This window comes from Embiotoca jacksoni, unplaced genomic scaffold (genome assembly GCF_022577435.1).
Source record: "Embiotoca jacksoni isolate LCO1_2020_lvr unplaced genomic scaffold, fEmbJac1.0.p SCAF_24, whole genome shotgun sequence".
NCBI lineage: Eukaryota > Metazoa > Chordata > Actinopteri > Embiotocidae > Embiotoca > Embiotoca jacksoni.
In genome coordinates this window covers 5,822,076-5,835,206 of record NW_027185375.1, presented here as the reverse complement: position 1 = coordinate 5,835,206, position 13,131 = coordinate 5,822,076, and the positions used below count along the sequence as shown (strand labels likewise).

The window sequence follows — 13,131 nt, the reverse complement described above, 5'->3', positions numbered from 1 at the left end:
TATAAATGCACCCCATTCTTCGTGCTGTGTATGTGCATTTATTTGTGTGTGTGTGTGTGTGGAGGGGAGCATTTAAGGGAATATGTTCTCATTGCCATGGCGTTTCCTGGGGTCCTTTGAGTATAAAGACCACAAGAAAAGATATCAACTTAAAGGATGTCTCAGCTGTTGAAGGAGGACTTTTGTGGGAATCATTCGAGTCATCCGGCTGCAACACGTTCTGGTTTGCTTGCAAAACATTTCCCACGGATTCCCGTCCATTTGAACCTTCTTCCAGATAACGCACAATTAAATAAATAGAACATGACCACCCAAAGTGCACTGACTGAACCGGCATTGATGCATCCTCATAGAAGCCCTTTGATTAATAAGCCACAAATTCTGCATGTTTGAGGACACAGACGTGAGCTCAGCCTGACTGAATAGCAGCCTCTGTTTCTCTCGTTCCAGCAGAAGAGCTCCCAGTGCAGGTCCTCGTTGACGGTACAGCAGATCTTCTCCGGTTCTGAGGAGAAGCTCGCCCGCATGAAGCGTTCAACAACAGGTCTGGTGGCATCACCACAAAAATACACGTACCATACAACATACAGGAACACGCAGCAGAACCCAGCAGATTGCAAGTAACATAACATTCATTCCAGACATTCGACAGCTGCAAATGCATCATTTCAGAGAGCTGGTGATGACATATATCTCCATTTCTAAAACTATGCTTAACAATTACATGAAAATAAATAATATATATATATATATATATATTTGTAAAGAATAATCACTTATATCCGTCGCAATTGGCTAATTGACATCATTTCTTGAAATTTTTTTCACTGTAGGTGTCAAAACGCAAGCCCCCCCACATAATTAAAGATGCTAATTTAAATGCAAATTGGCAGAAATAATCAGTTGAAACATTTCACTGTGTAACTGATGTTTGAGCACGTCCTCGGTGAGAATGAGCACTGACCACCATGTAAACCTCAGCCTACCTGTTAATTTGTGATCCACGGGTGCTGGTAGGGTGCCAGCTTCCCACTGGTGTTTTCTTCCTGAGATTTCGTCCTCCTCGTCCTCTTCACTAAACCTTCCGCCGGAACGCGGTAAAAGTCAAGCGAGCCAAAAGTGCCTGTTTTCTATTTTTAAAAAAAACTAAACTATTTTTTTTTTAAACTGTATACCTTCACACACACACACAAAAAAAAAAAAAAAAAAAAAAAAAAAATGTACCCTCGACAGCACCGCCTTGTTCAATCCGCCCGGGCGGCCAGGTGGGACTTCATGACGGGAGACAATGTCAGAGTGGAGAGACTGACTACCTAAAATAAAGCGGCTCTACTGCATTACAACATCACACACAGCTCCATAGAGTAGCCTGCAATTCCCCCATCCGAGCAGGCAAGCTCGGCTCGGTCCCCGGCTGCTCCAGCACGGCAGTAAATGGATTAATTTCTCGGCTGACAGTCTGGTTGTACCCACAAGAAGAATGTCTGGTTTTTTGTTTTTTTTTTTTTTTTTATCGAGGACTTTTCACGGCAAAATAACCCCCCAAATAACCCGGACGTTGTTTGCAGGGACTCGGCGGATTTGGCCGCCGGGAGGTATCACCTGTGTTGACCAATGGTCTCAGCTGTTCAGTTGTTGGAGCGTTTTTTTTGTTTTTTTTTCTTTCTTGAACGTCGTCGATAAATCCACAATAAATCCCTTCAAAGGAAAAACCCCGAAACCGCCGAGCGCCGGCTGACGTCACGGTGCAAGCCTCGGCTCGCTGTTTTGCTCGTCTCGGTAACGGCGGACACACAGTGCGCGGTGCTCCGGTAAGTCTTGAGAGAGGATGCTGCTGCAGCTACCGCCGCCGCCGCTGCTGCTGTTGCCGCTGTGTGGATCGCCGTGACCGTTTCAGCTAGACGTCGCACGCACGCGCGCGCGCACACGTGCGCACCCTCGCAAGCACACACGACGCTCGTGCCCGGCGCGTGACGCGCGCTGCAGTGTCCTCCCCAGCAAGCTGGTCGCCCTGGCAACGCTTTCCTCTGACCTCAATATGGTCGCTTTTCTGTTTAAAAACGCGTCGCGTATACGTCTGCGTTGACAGCCTCTCATATGTTACTCAGCGGTGAGAATAATCTTCTCTCGGGCGGCCGCAGGTTCGTTCTTCACCTTTTACCCGCAGAAGACTGAAAAATTAGCGCTGAGGAGTTTCATTTTTTCGGCATCCCTCTCGTCTCCTCCGCTCGCATCCAGCCGGGCAGATCTGCATCAGCATGACGTCAGAGGACGTTAAAGGGATACTAGTCCTTTTTTTTTTTTTTTTTTTTTTTTTTTTTTTTACATCCTCCCTTTAAACACACTGCATCTTTTCTTTTTCTCTGACCCTACAACATTTACCCAACCTTCTCAGTTGCTCTTCTCCCCCTCATTCATCACATAGTTTACCCTTTCTGCCTGGCTTATCCCTAAAGTAGGCTCACCATGTTCATCCTTATGGGATAAATGATATCACATCAGTATTTTGAGTGCCAAATGAGGCATTAAAGGAATTTTCATAGTGATACCACAGAAGATAAAAATGATATGATATACACGAGGATTAGAATATACACTCACTAATCAGCACTGCAATTCCCTGTCAGAGTATTACAGTGATTTTTGGGGTGGGTTGTTGACTTCTCCAGCTTGCGCCATTACTTATTTTATATTTTCCTTTAAGGGATAATAACCATCCAGCATCCACCACGGCTGAGTCCCTGATCTCATCAGTGCAGATGGTAATGGCAGTGTGGTGGCAGCACCTGCTCCTCTGGATGCAACACAGCCGCGTGTCTGCCTTATTACCAGGGTCGTAACAGCCAAACATCTGCCTCAGTAACTATCCCATCGCAGAGCCATGTATCCACAATTGGTGGGCTTCATGCCTGCCAGGAATTTCCAGCTCACAAAATAAAAGTATCCTGCAAAAACTTTTTGTTCCATCTTCAACCTGATGCTATTTGCAGCCACATAAGCTGAATATCCATCCAAATGACGCCCGTGCGCTCCCAGGCTGCATCCAGATCTCATTTTAGAGAAGATTTATTGCTTAACATCCGTGCAGCGGTGTTCATTCACTTCCTTATATAAACCCCAGGCAGGGGAAGCAGGCTGCTTCTCCCGCCGTGTGGGGAGCCATGCTGTCGTCAATCAGCCAAAACATCATGTCAGCCCGTCCTGCTTTTTAACTCCGGACACCTCAAACTGCCTGAGGGACACAGATGAGGTAGAGAGGGGCCGCCATGGGGCTACAACCTCAGCTATCAAGACAAATTGTCTTTGGTAGTGGATGAACATTCCCCCAGTGAGGTCCCATCAGGCCAAGGTGAGGAGGCAGAGGGCCTGTGAGTGTGTGTCTGCATGTACCGGGGTGATGTTGATGTCCTCCACTTGATAGACCAGAGCAGGCATCAGAGGTAATGGCCCGCCAGGGAGACCTGACAGCTGAGCCCACATCAAGATATACTCATTCACACACACACACACACACACACACACACACACACACACACACATACAGTTCAGGCAGTGATATACAGTATTTTATGTTAGAGGTCAGTTTGCCACGTTGGAGCCCCAAGGGCAGCTGCTGATCTACAGACAATTCCTCTGTGATGTTTATTCTTATCCAGGAACAACACTATAGCTTGATATGCGTAGTTCTATACATGACTGTCCAGTCAAAAGGCCCTTTAGTATGGCCTTAGGGACAGATATTCACCTCAGGCTTTACATTTCTGGATTTTCTAAAGAGAACAGCTCTAAAGTGCAGTATAGGCACCAAGAAGGGAGAATGTGTTGAGACTTGCATTATGATGCTCACATGCACATGAAGTACATCTTGTATTGACTTTTTCGTCATACTTTTGCATCAAACTATAAATTCGCAATCATATTAAAGAGTGCTCAAAGATAATGTGAGGCCATCTGTCGGAAAGTTGAAGCTGAACCAAAAATGGACCTTTCGACAGGATAATGATTCTGGGCAGGTTGGCAAAAACAAAAAACAAAATAAACAACAACAAGGAAATGGAGGGTTGTTTGGAATGGCCTAAAGCCCAGATTATGATCCAATAGGATGACTTGAAACGAACAGTACAGGCAAGAAAACCCTCAAACATCTCACAAGTTGGAACATCTTGCGACGGAAGGGTTACAAATTTCAGATTGATGAAGAATTTAGTTTAAAAAAATAAAACATTTGGCCAGCAAAAAAACTTATGGCAATGTTGTGCATCAGGTTTTTTGATTAGTATAATTTTTAAACACAGTATCAGCTTGTACATACTCAGGTCCATGTCACTTTAAACCACTGTCACACATCCATGCATGCCTGTGCATTTAATATTCCATTAACAACAAGCTGAAACAACTGCTACATTCTGCAATATTCCAATCAAATAATTTGTTTGCTTGGAGGTGTTTGCAATAATATGTCAATGCAATCTCATAAAACCATTAACCTTTCTGTCTGAGGCACCCACAGTATGCAGAAAGCCCATTTTCTCTCTGCCTAATTTACTCTCCTGCAACCTGACCCAGTGAGCATGCACACAAATCCCTCCTGTGTTTGTAGAGCGCTAGAGCCCGCACTGTCACAAAGATCAAAATAGACTGTCAAAGAGAAATAATTATTTATTCCGCTATGACTAATTCTAAGAACCGCAGTATGCACTCACCTTCGTGTGCACTCACACATAATAGTTACAGCTTATTATTCCTCAGTGGAAGAAAAAGGCCTCCAAGAGTCGTTCCAAATAGCTGAGAACGAACTCGGATGCCAGGAGCTTTTAATTCACAAAGCTGTTTCGGGGAAAAGAGGCCGGGCTTTAGCACAGTTTGGACGGTAGCTTTGCCAGGAGAGGCACGGCACAAACACTTAAAATGAAACAAGCTCGTTCTCCACCTGTTCACACAGCAGTGATTATCCTTCACGAGTTCAAAATATTACCCTTCTCCGTTTGCCCCCATCTCGTCTTCCGTGCTGTCAACCTCCCACCTTTAAGCCTCTTTCACATCTCACCCTGTCTGCTCTTTACACTGATTTCCCCCCTTCTCTACCTCTACATTCATCACAGGTAATCTCTCCTGACTCCCTTGTAGCTTCACATTTATTCTCCCTTCTCTTTTCTACCTCTCTGTCTGCCACCAGGCGCCTGCCCTCCAGGTCAGTAACCGGTGCACTTCTAACCTCTCCCCCCTCCTCCTGTCCCGCACTCCTCTCTGCCTCTTGGCATTGTGTTCTGTTTCTCACATCATCACTTATCACTGTAAGGTCGGATTTATATTTGAGCACAGAGTTATTTATTGGTGCACGGTTGCTCTGTGAGGGGAATTCGAAGCACCTGCAGAGGATGAGCTGTCAAGTCGAGCAGGGGAAGGAATGATGTAGTTCAATGGACGTGTTACCATTGAAGTATGACCCTGGCTGTACTTTGACCTTGTAATTTTTTATCATATTTTAATGAGGAGAAAAGATTACACAGTTGTCATTCCTCAGTAGTGGGATGCTGTTCTTTTTGTCTTTCTGACTTTGATATCTTTCTATCCAAACACACCTGTCAGTCCACTTGAAGATACCGTGTCGGCGTTGTGCTTGACCTTACCCAGGCATGAATGCACATGTATAACCAGCCTGATCTTATTCTGAAGGGTGCAAAGTGTGAAAAAGTCCACATAAATAGGAAGTCAGGGTTCGTTTGACCGAAGAAACACACAGCTTTCGAGCCTGTGAGAAAGCAGAAGCCAACGGGAATTTAGTTTACTTAATTTACAACATTGTAAATTACTTATGTAGCACCCTGCTAATTCGTTTACATGTTGTTTCTTGGTAATTCTGTAAACCAATGCATTTGGCATTTGAATTCAAAAGCAGGAAGATATAGTTTGGAAAGTTCTGGAGTGTCCTACGGTTTTGAGTTGCCCTCGAACCTCTCGTGTCCTTACTGTATGTGTATTGGGTGGTCAGGTGTCGATGTGTTGCTAGCCAATCAGAACAAAATGTGACACTGACACGCTATCCTCTAGAGCAGAGGTCTTCAACAGGGGGTCCGCAACCTGTAGGGGGTCCGTGGAGGTACTGCAGGGGGTCCGTGAAATTTTTGGTTGATCAGACAATTTTTCATTTTTCATTTTTTTCCCACATTTTTTATCCACAAATTTAAATGTCTTTAAATACACATTAACATGAATCCAACATATTGTAGTGAATGGATAAATGGAGGCAGAAGATGTTATCTTTCAGTCAGAAATGCACACATTCAGCGACACACAGGAGCTCTCTCAAGCTCACAGCGCAAGACTAGCCTGGACCTGTCTCTCCAAGCCACACGCACTCCTCCAGTTTAATATAAAACACAATTTTATACAATATATATATATAGTAGGGGGTCCCTGCTCCATCTCTCTATCAGTTTGGGGGGTACTTGGCCTGAAAAACATTGAAGACCCCTGACCTAGAGGACTGAGGTGTGTATTTTATGCTTTGGCATTATATCAGGTTGTTCTGTTCCTGTAGTCAGATGATTGCTGGTAGTACGCAATGAGCTTTAGAACTTTTATTCTGAAATCAGGTGTTATGTCAGTTCAGTATCATGCTAAACCATTTTATGCACCTGTCAGTTCACTCTAGCATATCGTGAAGGTGGTTGTTGGAACAAACACTTCCACCTGGCAGACCTGTGTTCATGTTGGTAAGAAATCAGAAGTCCATGTGGATTTCTGTTAAGTAACGTAAGCTAACATTACGTACAGTATTTAACTTGGGTGACATATTACTTTGGAAAAATTACTTATTTTAACCCAAATTCTGATATTTTCGTAGGTAGTAGGGTTAAACGTAAGACATGATACTTTTCACGGGAGGAAAAACGTGACACTGATGCAATGTCGTCGAATGGACTGATGGTGTATTACACGCGTGACATTGGGTTGCTGGTTCATCACCATGAGAAACCCCTTTCACAATCACATTTTCATGCATAATTATAATTTATTATAAAACTCTGATTATAGCTGGTTTAGAAAAGATAACATTTTTGTGGAATAAAATGTGATTCATCGTAGAGATGTTTTCTCCATATTAAGGTCAACCCAGGAAGGGGGATCCTGGCCTTCATGGCTAATGCTTTAAGCCAAGGTCAAGTGAGATTTAAGGTAAATTTAATCTTCAGCATTCACCCCAAACACTCATTAAACCAAAATACAGCACTACATTACCAGTAAAGATGCAATAATTGTTAAGAGCATGAGTATCGCTCCCCATTCACCTCCAGCATCTCATCGCTATGCAAATCTCTCCCCTTGGACTCTTCTTCTTTTTCCAACTGCTCCCTTTATTTTATATTGGCTCCCTTGTTCCCTCAAGCCTGCTCTTCCTCTCCTCACTCTTCCTCATTCCCCCCCTTCAGCCGGTTGATGACCTGATGAGGTTCATGGCGATGTCTTTACCTGCTCTAAGCCGGTCTTCCATCTCCCAGGCTCATTCAGAAATCCTCCGCCTCACACGGTTACCACTGTTAAGTCTGATCTCCTCCATCCCTGCACGCCCTGTGTTCCTGTATCTCTGCTCCTCAGCAAGCCCCTTTGGCCCCCTCGGGGTCGTGGATCGCATCCCTCTTCTCTGATGAAACAGTAGGAAGCCTGCCAGATTAGTATAAAAGGAGCTCCACTCACATTGGTTCCCATCACACACCACCCCTTCCCTTTCGCTCTGTCTATACAACTCAGCATCCTACTGCCACACACACACACCCCATTAGCTGCAGTGGCATCTGCTTTTAATTGTACCCATCTGAGCGCTGGCGTGGTCTCCACATCCATGAATTGGCCAGTGCTAATTGCAGCGCCACATGTCTTCTGGATGCATCTGTCGCGCCGAGGTATAAGGAAGGAGAGAAAGAGGCCTGCTCGGTGTGACTTTGCATTTTTCATTACCTCCTCTGCCCTGGAAACTTTGGCTTTATGGCCCTGTGATCGTATATGCACATGTAGTCATTATTAACATTAATAGGTTCATATGCCGTGTCTGTACTCGTGCCCGTACCTGTATAGTGTGTGTGTGTGTGTGTGTGTGTGTGTGTGTGTGTGTGTGTGTGTGTGTGTGAGGGCCTGCTGAGAAAGCAGCTCAGGGCTGATGTATTATTCATGTAAGGAGATAGTAAACTCACACAAAGTGAAAATGTGCTTGTTTGATATAAGCATGGAGGATCCCCTCCCCCCACCCCCCTCTCACAGTGGTGATGGACGCTGGCACACACACACACACACACACACACACACACACACACACACACATTCTGTCTTTCAGTCCATCACTGCTGTACAATGATTAGATTTAGGCTGATCTTTCACACTTAGCCCCAACCTGACTCTTTCGTCACTTTAACTCTAATTTTTCTATTGACAAGTTGGAATGAATTTGCTTTTTTGTTCCTTTAAAGGAAATTTAAATAGTTTTTAGAACCTGTGCCTTATCTTTATGCCTTCAAAGTGTTTTCCGTCCATCCATCTGTCAGTATGTCTGGTTCTCATGAATTCAACATCTCCAGAACAGCTCAAGAACATTCCTTCACACTTGGCACAAACGTTCACTTGAATGAACTAATTTGATTTTGGTGGTCAAAGGCTGAAGTGTAAGGTCATTTTTCTCTCATGTTAACGCCATCATGTTAACAAAATATCTGAGAAACTCCTTGTGGAAATTTTTTCAAGTCTGGCACAAACATTCATTTTAACTCACGGATGATCTGCTTAAATGTTTGGGGGTCAAAGTTAAAAGGTCAAGGTCACTTTGACCTCACATCTCTTACATCCTTGTGAATGTGGTATCTCAGGAACACCTTGAGGGATTTTTTTAATTTGGCACAAACATTCACTTGGTCTCAAGTATGAACTGATAACATTTTTGTGGTCAAAGGGCAAAGGTCAAGGTCACTGTGCCTGCGTTCATCCCCTATTGTGAATGCGATATCTCAGGAATGCCTTGAGAGAATATCGTCAAATGTGACACAAAAATTTACAGCTGTACTTGGACTGAAGGATAATTCAATTTTTATGGCCAAAAGTCGAAGGTTACTATGACAAAACACATCTCAAGAATTCATGTTCTCATTATGGCAAAACTTTGCACAAATATTTAATAAAGGATAAAATGGTGATGTGACGTTTCATACCATATCCAAAAGGGTCAAAAGGTCATCTTCACTGTGACATTATAATGTCCCGCAATAAAAAGAATTCTGGCCATAATCAACATCATAACTCAGGAACAAAGGGGAAGATTATGACCTTATTTCACATTTGGTCAGTTGCTGAATTGGTGACAATGTAGATATTCTATGCGGTGTTGTCTTCACTACATACAGTATATTATAAGAGTCTGGACAGACGTACTGTATGGATGTAAACTTGACAAAGACATACCACAGCCAGGCGGTCATGATCTCATTGTACTCATCAGAGTAACTGTAGAAAATATTGAATGAAGGCACATTTCCCAGAGTTGTACAGTAATCAGCAAAGTAATGTCATTTTTCAATGAGTAACGTGTAAGTGAATAATATAGAGTAATTGATCTTTTGTGAAAGTGATTGCAGATTGAACCGTAACTACAAAATAAAACATTGTAATTGAGCAGAACTGTGTGTAAAACCTACACTTTGAGTCACGCAGTATCACTGTGTAATACACAATCGAGCACCAGCACAAACACCACAGTGAGCTCTTTGTCCAGCATCCGTGAGTGTCTATGTGTTTCTGTGTATATGTAAACACTCCATTATGAATAATAAGCTGAATGAGACACAATTTTACAGGTTATTAGGCAGGTTTATCCTGGCCTGACATTTTGCTGAGAGTAATTGTTTTTGATATATTTAATTCATCCAGTGTTCGCCTTTCTTTTGTTTTTGTTGCAGCTTTCTGCCTTTTGAACAGAGTTCATCAATGGAGAGGCAGCATAAGGAGCAGAGCTGAATCTACAAATTGAAAGCTAAAAAATGTCTCCTTTGGGAGGAGTATCCAAATGATAGACATCTCAACGACTCCATCATGAGCAACATCATTATTCCAGATGGGTGACGTTCAGCTTAAAGCAGTAGTTTGTTTTGTAGAACACTTGAAGTTTGCAGCATTATTAGATTAGGTGATTATAAACTTTATTGGTCCCTGTGGGGAAACTGGCTCTGGATAAGAATTAAACTGAAAGAACTGAAGATAATACTACATGCAGTTTGTAAGAGAGAGCACAATGGCAGACAAATTAGCTTGAAGCTAGTTCATTAAAAGAGTGTAGATGTAATGACATTGGAAAATACTGTAGGCTGCACACCTGAGGGAACAATGGGTCAAACAACACTTTGTAATGTGAAAAATGCTGGTTGTGGTAACAAGTCTACCGAGAATTATCATCCGACGTTGCAGTTCCTTACACTTGGACCAATGAAATCTTTTAGCCTCTTTCAGCACAATAATTGTGTTTTGTTCAGTGTCATTGATTCATAGCTCTCCACATCATTCTCTCCCCATCCCTCATTTTACCAAGCAGAATTCAGCATCAAACAAACTCATAAGATCTTTAGTGTTTGATGACAGTTTGTAAACAAACTAAAGAGAACAAATTAAGAAAGAAAATCAACAAGATACACAACAATACTTCACTTCCTGACTGTGATGTGGATCCAAATGAACTTCAACAGTGAAAAAATAGATGAAAACCTGAGAATTTGATTGATTGCTTAACAAAATTATCTTGAAATTATCAGGACCTGCCTCTCAGGTATTTGAATAACATATTGTCTTGTATTTTATGAAAACTCTGTCAAAACTAACACCCCTCTGGCCTAAAAAGTGAGGGCAACAGCGAAAATATTTATCTGTATTCTGTGTCAAACTTGGAAAAAGGTAAATATGTTGTTTTTAAAAAAAAAAAATGTTAAAGCAGACTGTGGATATTTATTTTAAGGTTGATGTAAACGAAGGAAAAAAATAGCCAATATTCCTCCAGAGTGCACACAGCCATTAAAGTAAACCATACGAGCCTTATGATTTGTTTGTTTTTATATGTCAGGACTGCACTACAAATGTAAAAAAAGGTTTTATGTTAGCCTCCAATACCATGGAGCTGATTCACTGATGTTTGAAGTCTTTTCATTGTGCAAATGTTGCCATGGTACTTTTCTTTGAGAAAGTACAAATAAAACACAATCTCCTCTTTGGTTCAACTTCCTGCTTCCTATCTCCAGCTTCTCTCCAGGTACATGACTAATGAGCCCAGAATTATAAAAAGCCCGGGCGTGAAGCTTCTGCAGAGATTTTTGTTTTCTGATCCTCTTTGCTCCTTTTTTTCTTCCAAACAAAGGAAAGTTAGTCGTCGCCTGGATAAGCTCTGATACTTCCATCAACATTCCTCACATGTTAATTCTGGCCGTCCACCGGGGCGTTGGACAGACAGGCTTTACCTTCAATAACCAGCACTTCTCCTTCCATATCAGATGCCTCCAGAAAGTCTCTGAAAAGCCAGGCCACACTCCTCATGTTAATTAACTCCTCTGATGGCATTCAGGCTGGGAGGGATGCTGATCACCTATTTAGCCAACATTTGCCTTGTTAAAATATCAAAAGCTTCATAATGCTGAACTGACGGGGCACCAACAGCCATCCCTCCCTCCCTCTAATTTCGCTCCTGGCAACTGCCTGTCCATCAGTGTGGTGGCATCGAGATTCAAGAGTTGTTGCAGAAAAACAAGCATTCAGAAGGGGACTCATTAGGGGTGTGAAAGTAGACTGATGGAGCCCGAAGATGGGAGGAATAAACGAGGCAAGGTGAGTGAGATGGACGACCTGAGTCACCGCAACACCTATATGACGCAGAGGCGTGACTGGTATACTTGTCGTGTGACAGCTTTGATTAAGATGCTCCCGTTTTTTTTTCACATGTCCCACTTTCTGCCTAACATACACACACACGCACACGCACACACACACACACACACACACACACACACACACACACACACACACACACGCACATACACACACACACACACGCAAACAATGGTGGCTATGCTGATTACAAAGGGAGAGGAAAGATTCAACAACAGGATGTGTTGCTCAAGTAAATCAACACAATTTCAGAAGCTTCCATTAAAAAGTTATTTCTGCTTTAAAATAAAAACAGTAATGAATCATAGTATCTGTTTATCCCTGTGAAGTGGGTCTTTGTTGTGTGGGTACGTGTCTGCATATAGTTGGCCTGCGTGGGTGTCGGTGGGCTGTTGGTCCATTTGTAGTAGAAACAGTAGATTTTGCTCTGTGTTGTACTGTTTTCTCTCACTTGCAAGAAGTGCAGATGGAAATCAGCTTGTAGCTGAATCTGGTACAAAGCAACTTTCTTCTTTTGAGGTTATTGTATTTTAAACGTGGTCGCTGTTAAATTTAATAAAGCGTAACCCACATTAGTTTTTACCAGCAACTGAAGGGTTAACTCACACATGCAGTACCGACGTCCACCAGAGGACGCACACTAGCAGCATGCTGCAATGACAAGTGTAAGAGGATATATTTATGTGGTTGCTATTTCAATTTACCCTGCTAGCATTCTGGCATTTACTAATTAGCAGTAAACATAAAATCATTTTGGTCCTAAATTAAATACTGGACATACTGTATGTAACATTTAGATCGCTAGATGAAAACTCTGCACTTACCAAAGACGAGTGACAAATTTCATAGCAATTCCATCACCATCCCTAAATCCATTCTGCATTTTTGTGGGTTTTTTTGTGCAGGTTTTAACTGCAGAGTGTACAGTAATGTAGCCTCATTTAGCAATATTTTTTTTTAGCTTGCAGGCCACACAGTTTTAGATTTTGGGATTTACTTTTTTTACACCTCCAGGCAGCCATTGGTTTTCATTCATTTCCATTAAAACCTGAAGATCGATGGCAAAACCTGTGCTCCGTAATTAAGTCATTGTGCTTGTGTGATACTGCAGTTTAAGAGCAGACAGGTTCAAAAAGCTGGCATTGCATTTGTGCACATAAGTTACCGCAGGTTTCTGTTATCCATGATGAATTACACAACTGACAGAACTTAACAGAAATGTAT

The 13,131-nt window shown here is 42.5% G+C and overlaps 1 long non-coding RNA gene across 1 annotated transcript in view; it reads right to left on the bottom strand.

Annotated features, from left to right (window-relative positions):
* The window catches only part of LOC138204075 (uncharacterized), a 72,351-nt gene extending 70,104 nt beyond the window's left edge, over positions 1-2,247 (bottom strand). Inside the window, exon 1 of the long non-coding RNA XR_011178771.1 lies at positions 987-2,247. This is a non-coding gene — a long non-coding RNA (uncharacterized lncRNA). The remainder of the gene's footprint in view (positions 1-986) is intronic.
* Positions 2,248-13,131: the final 10,884 nt, after the last annotated feature.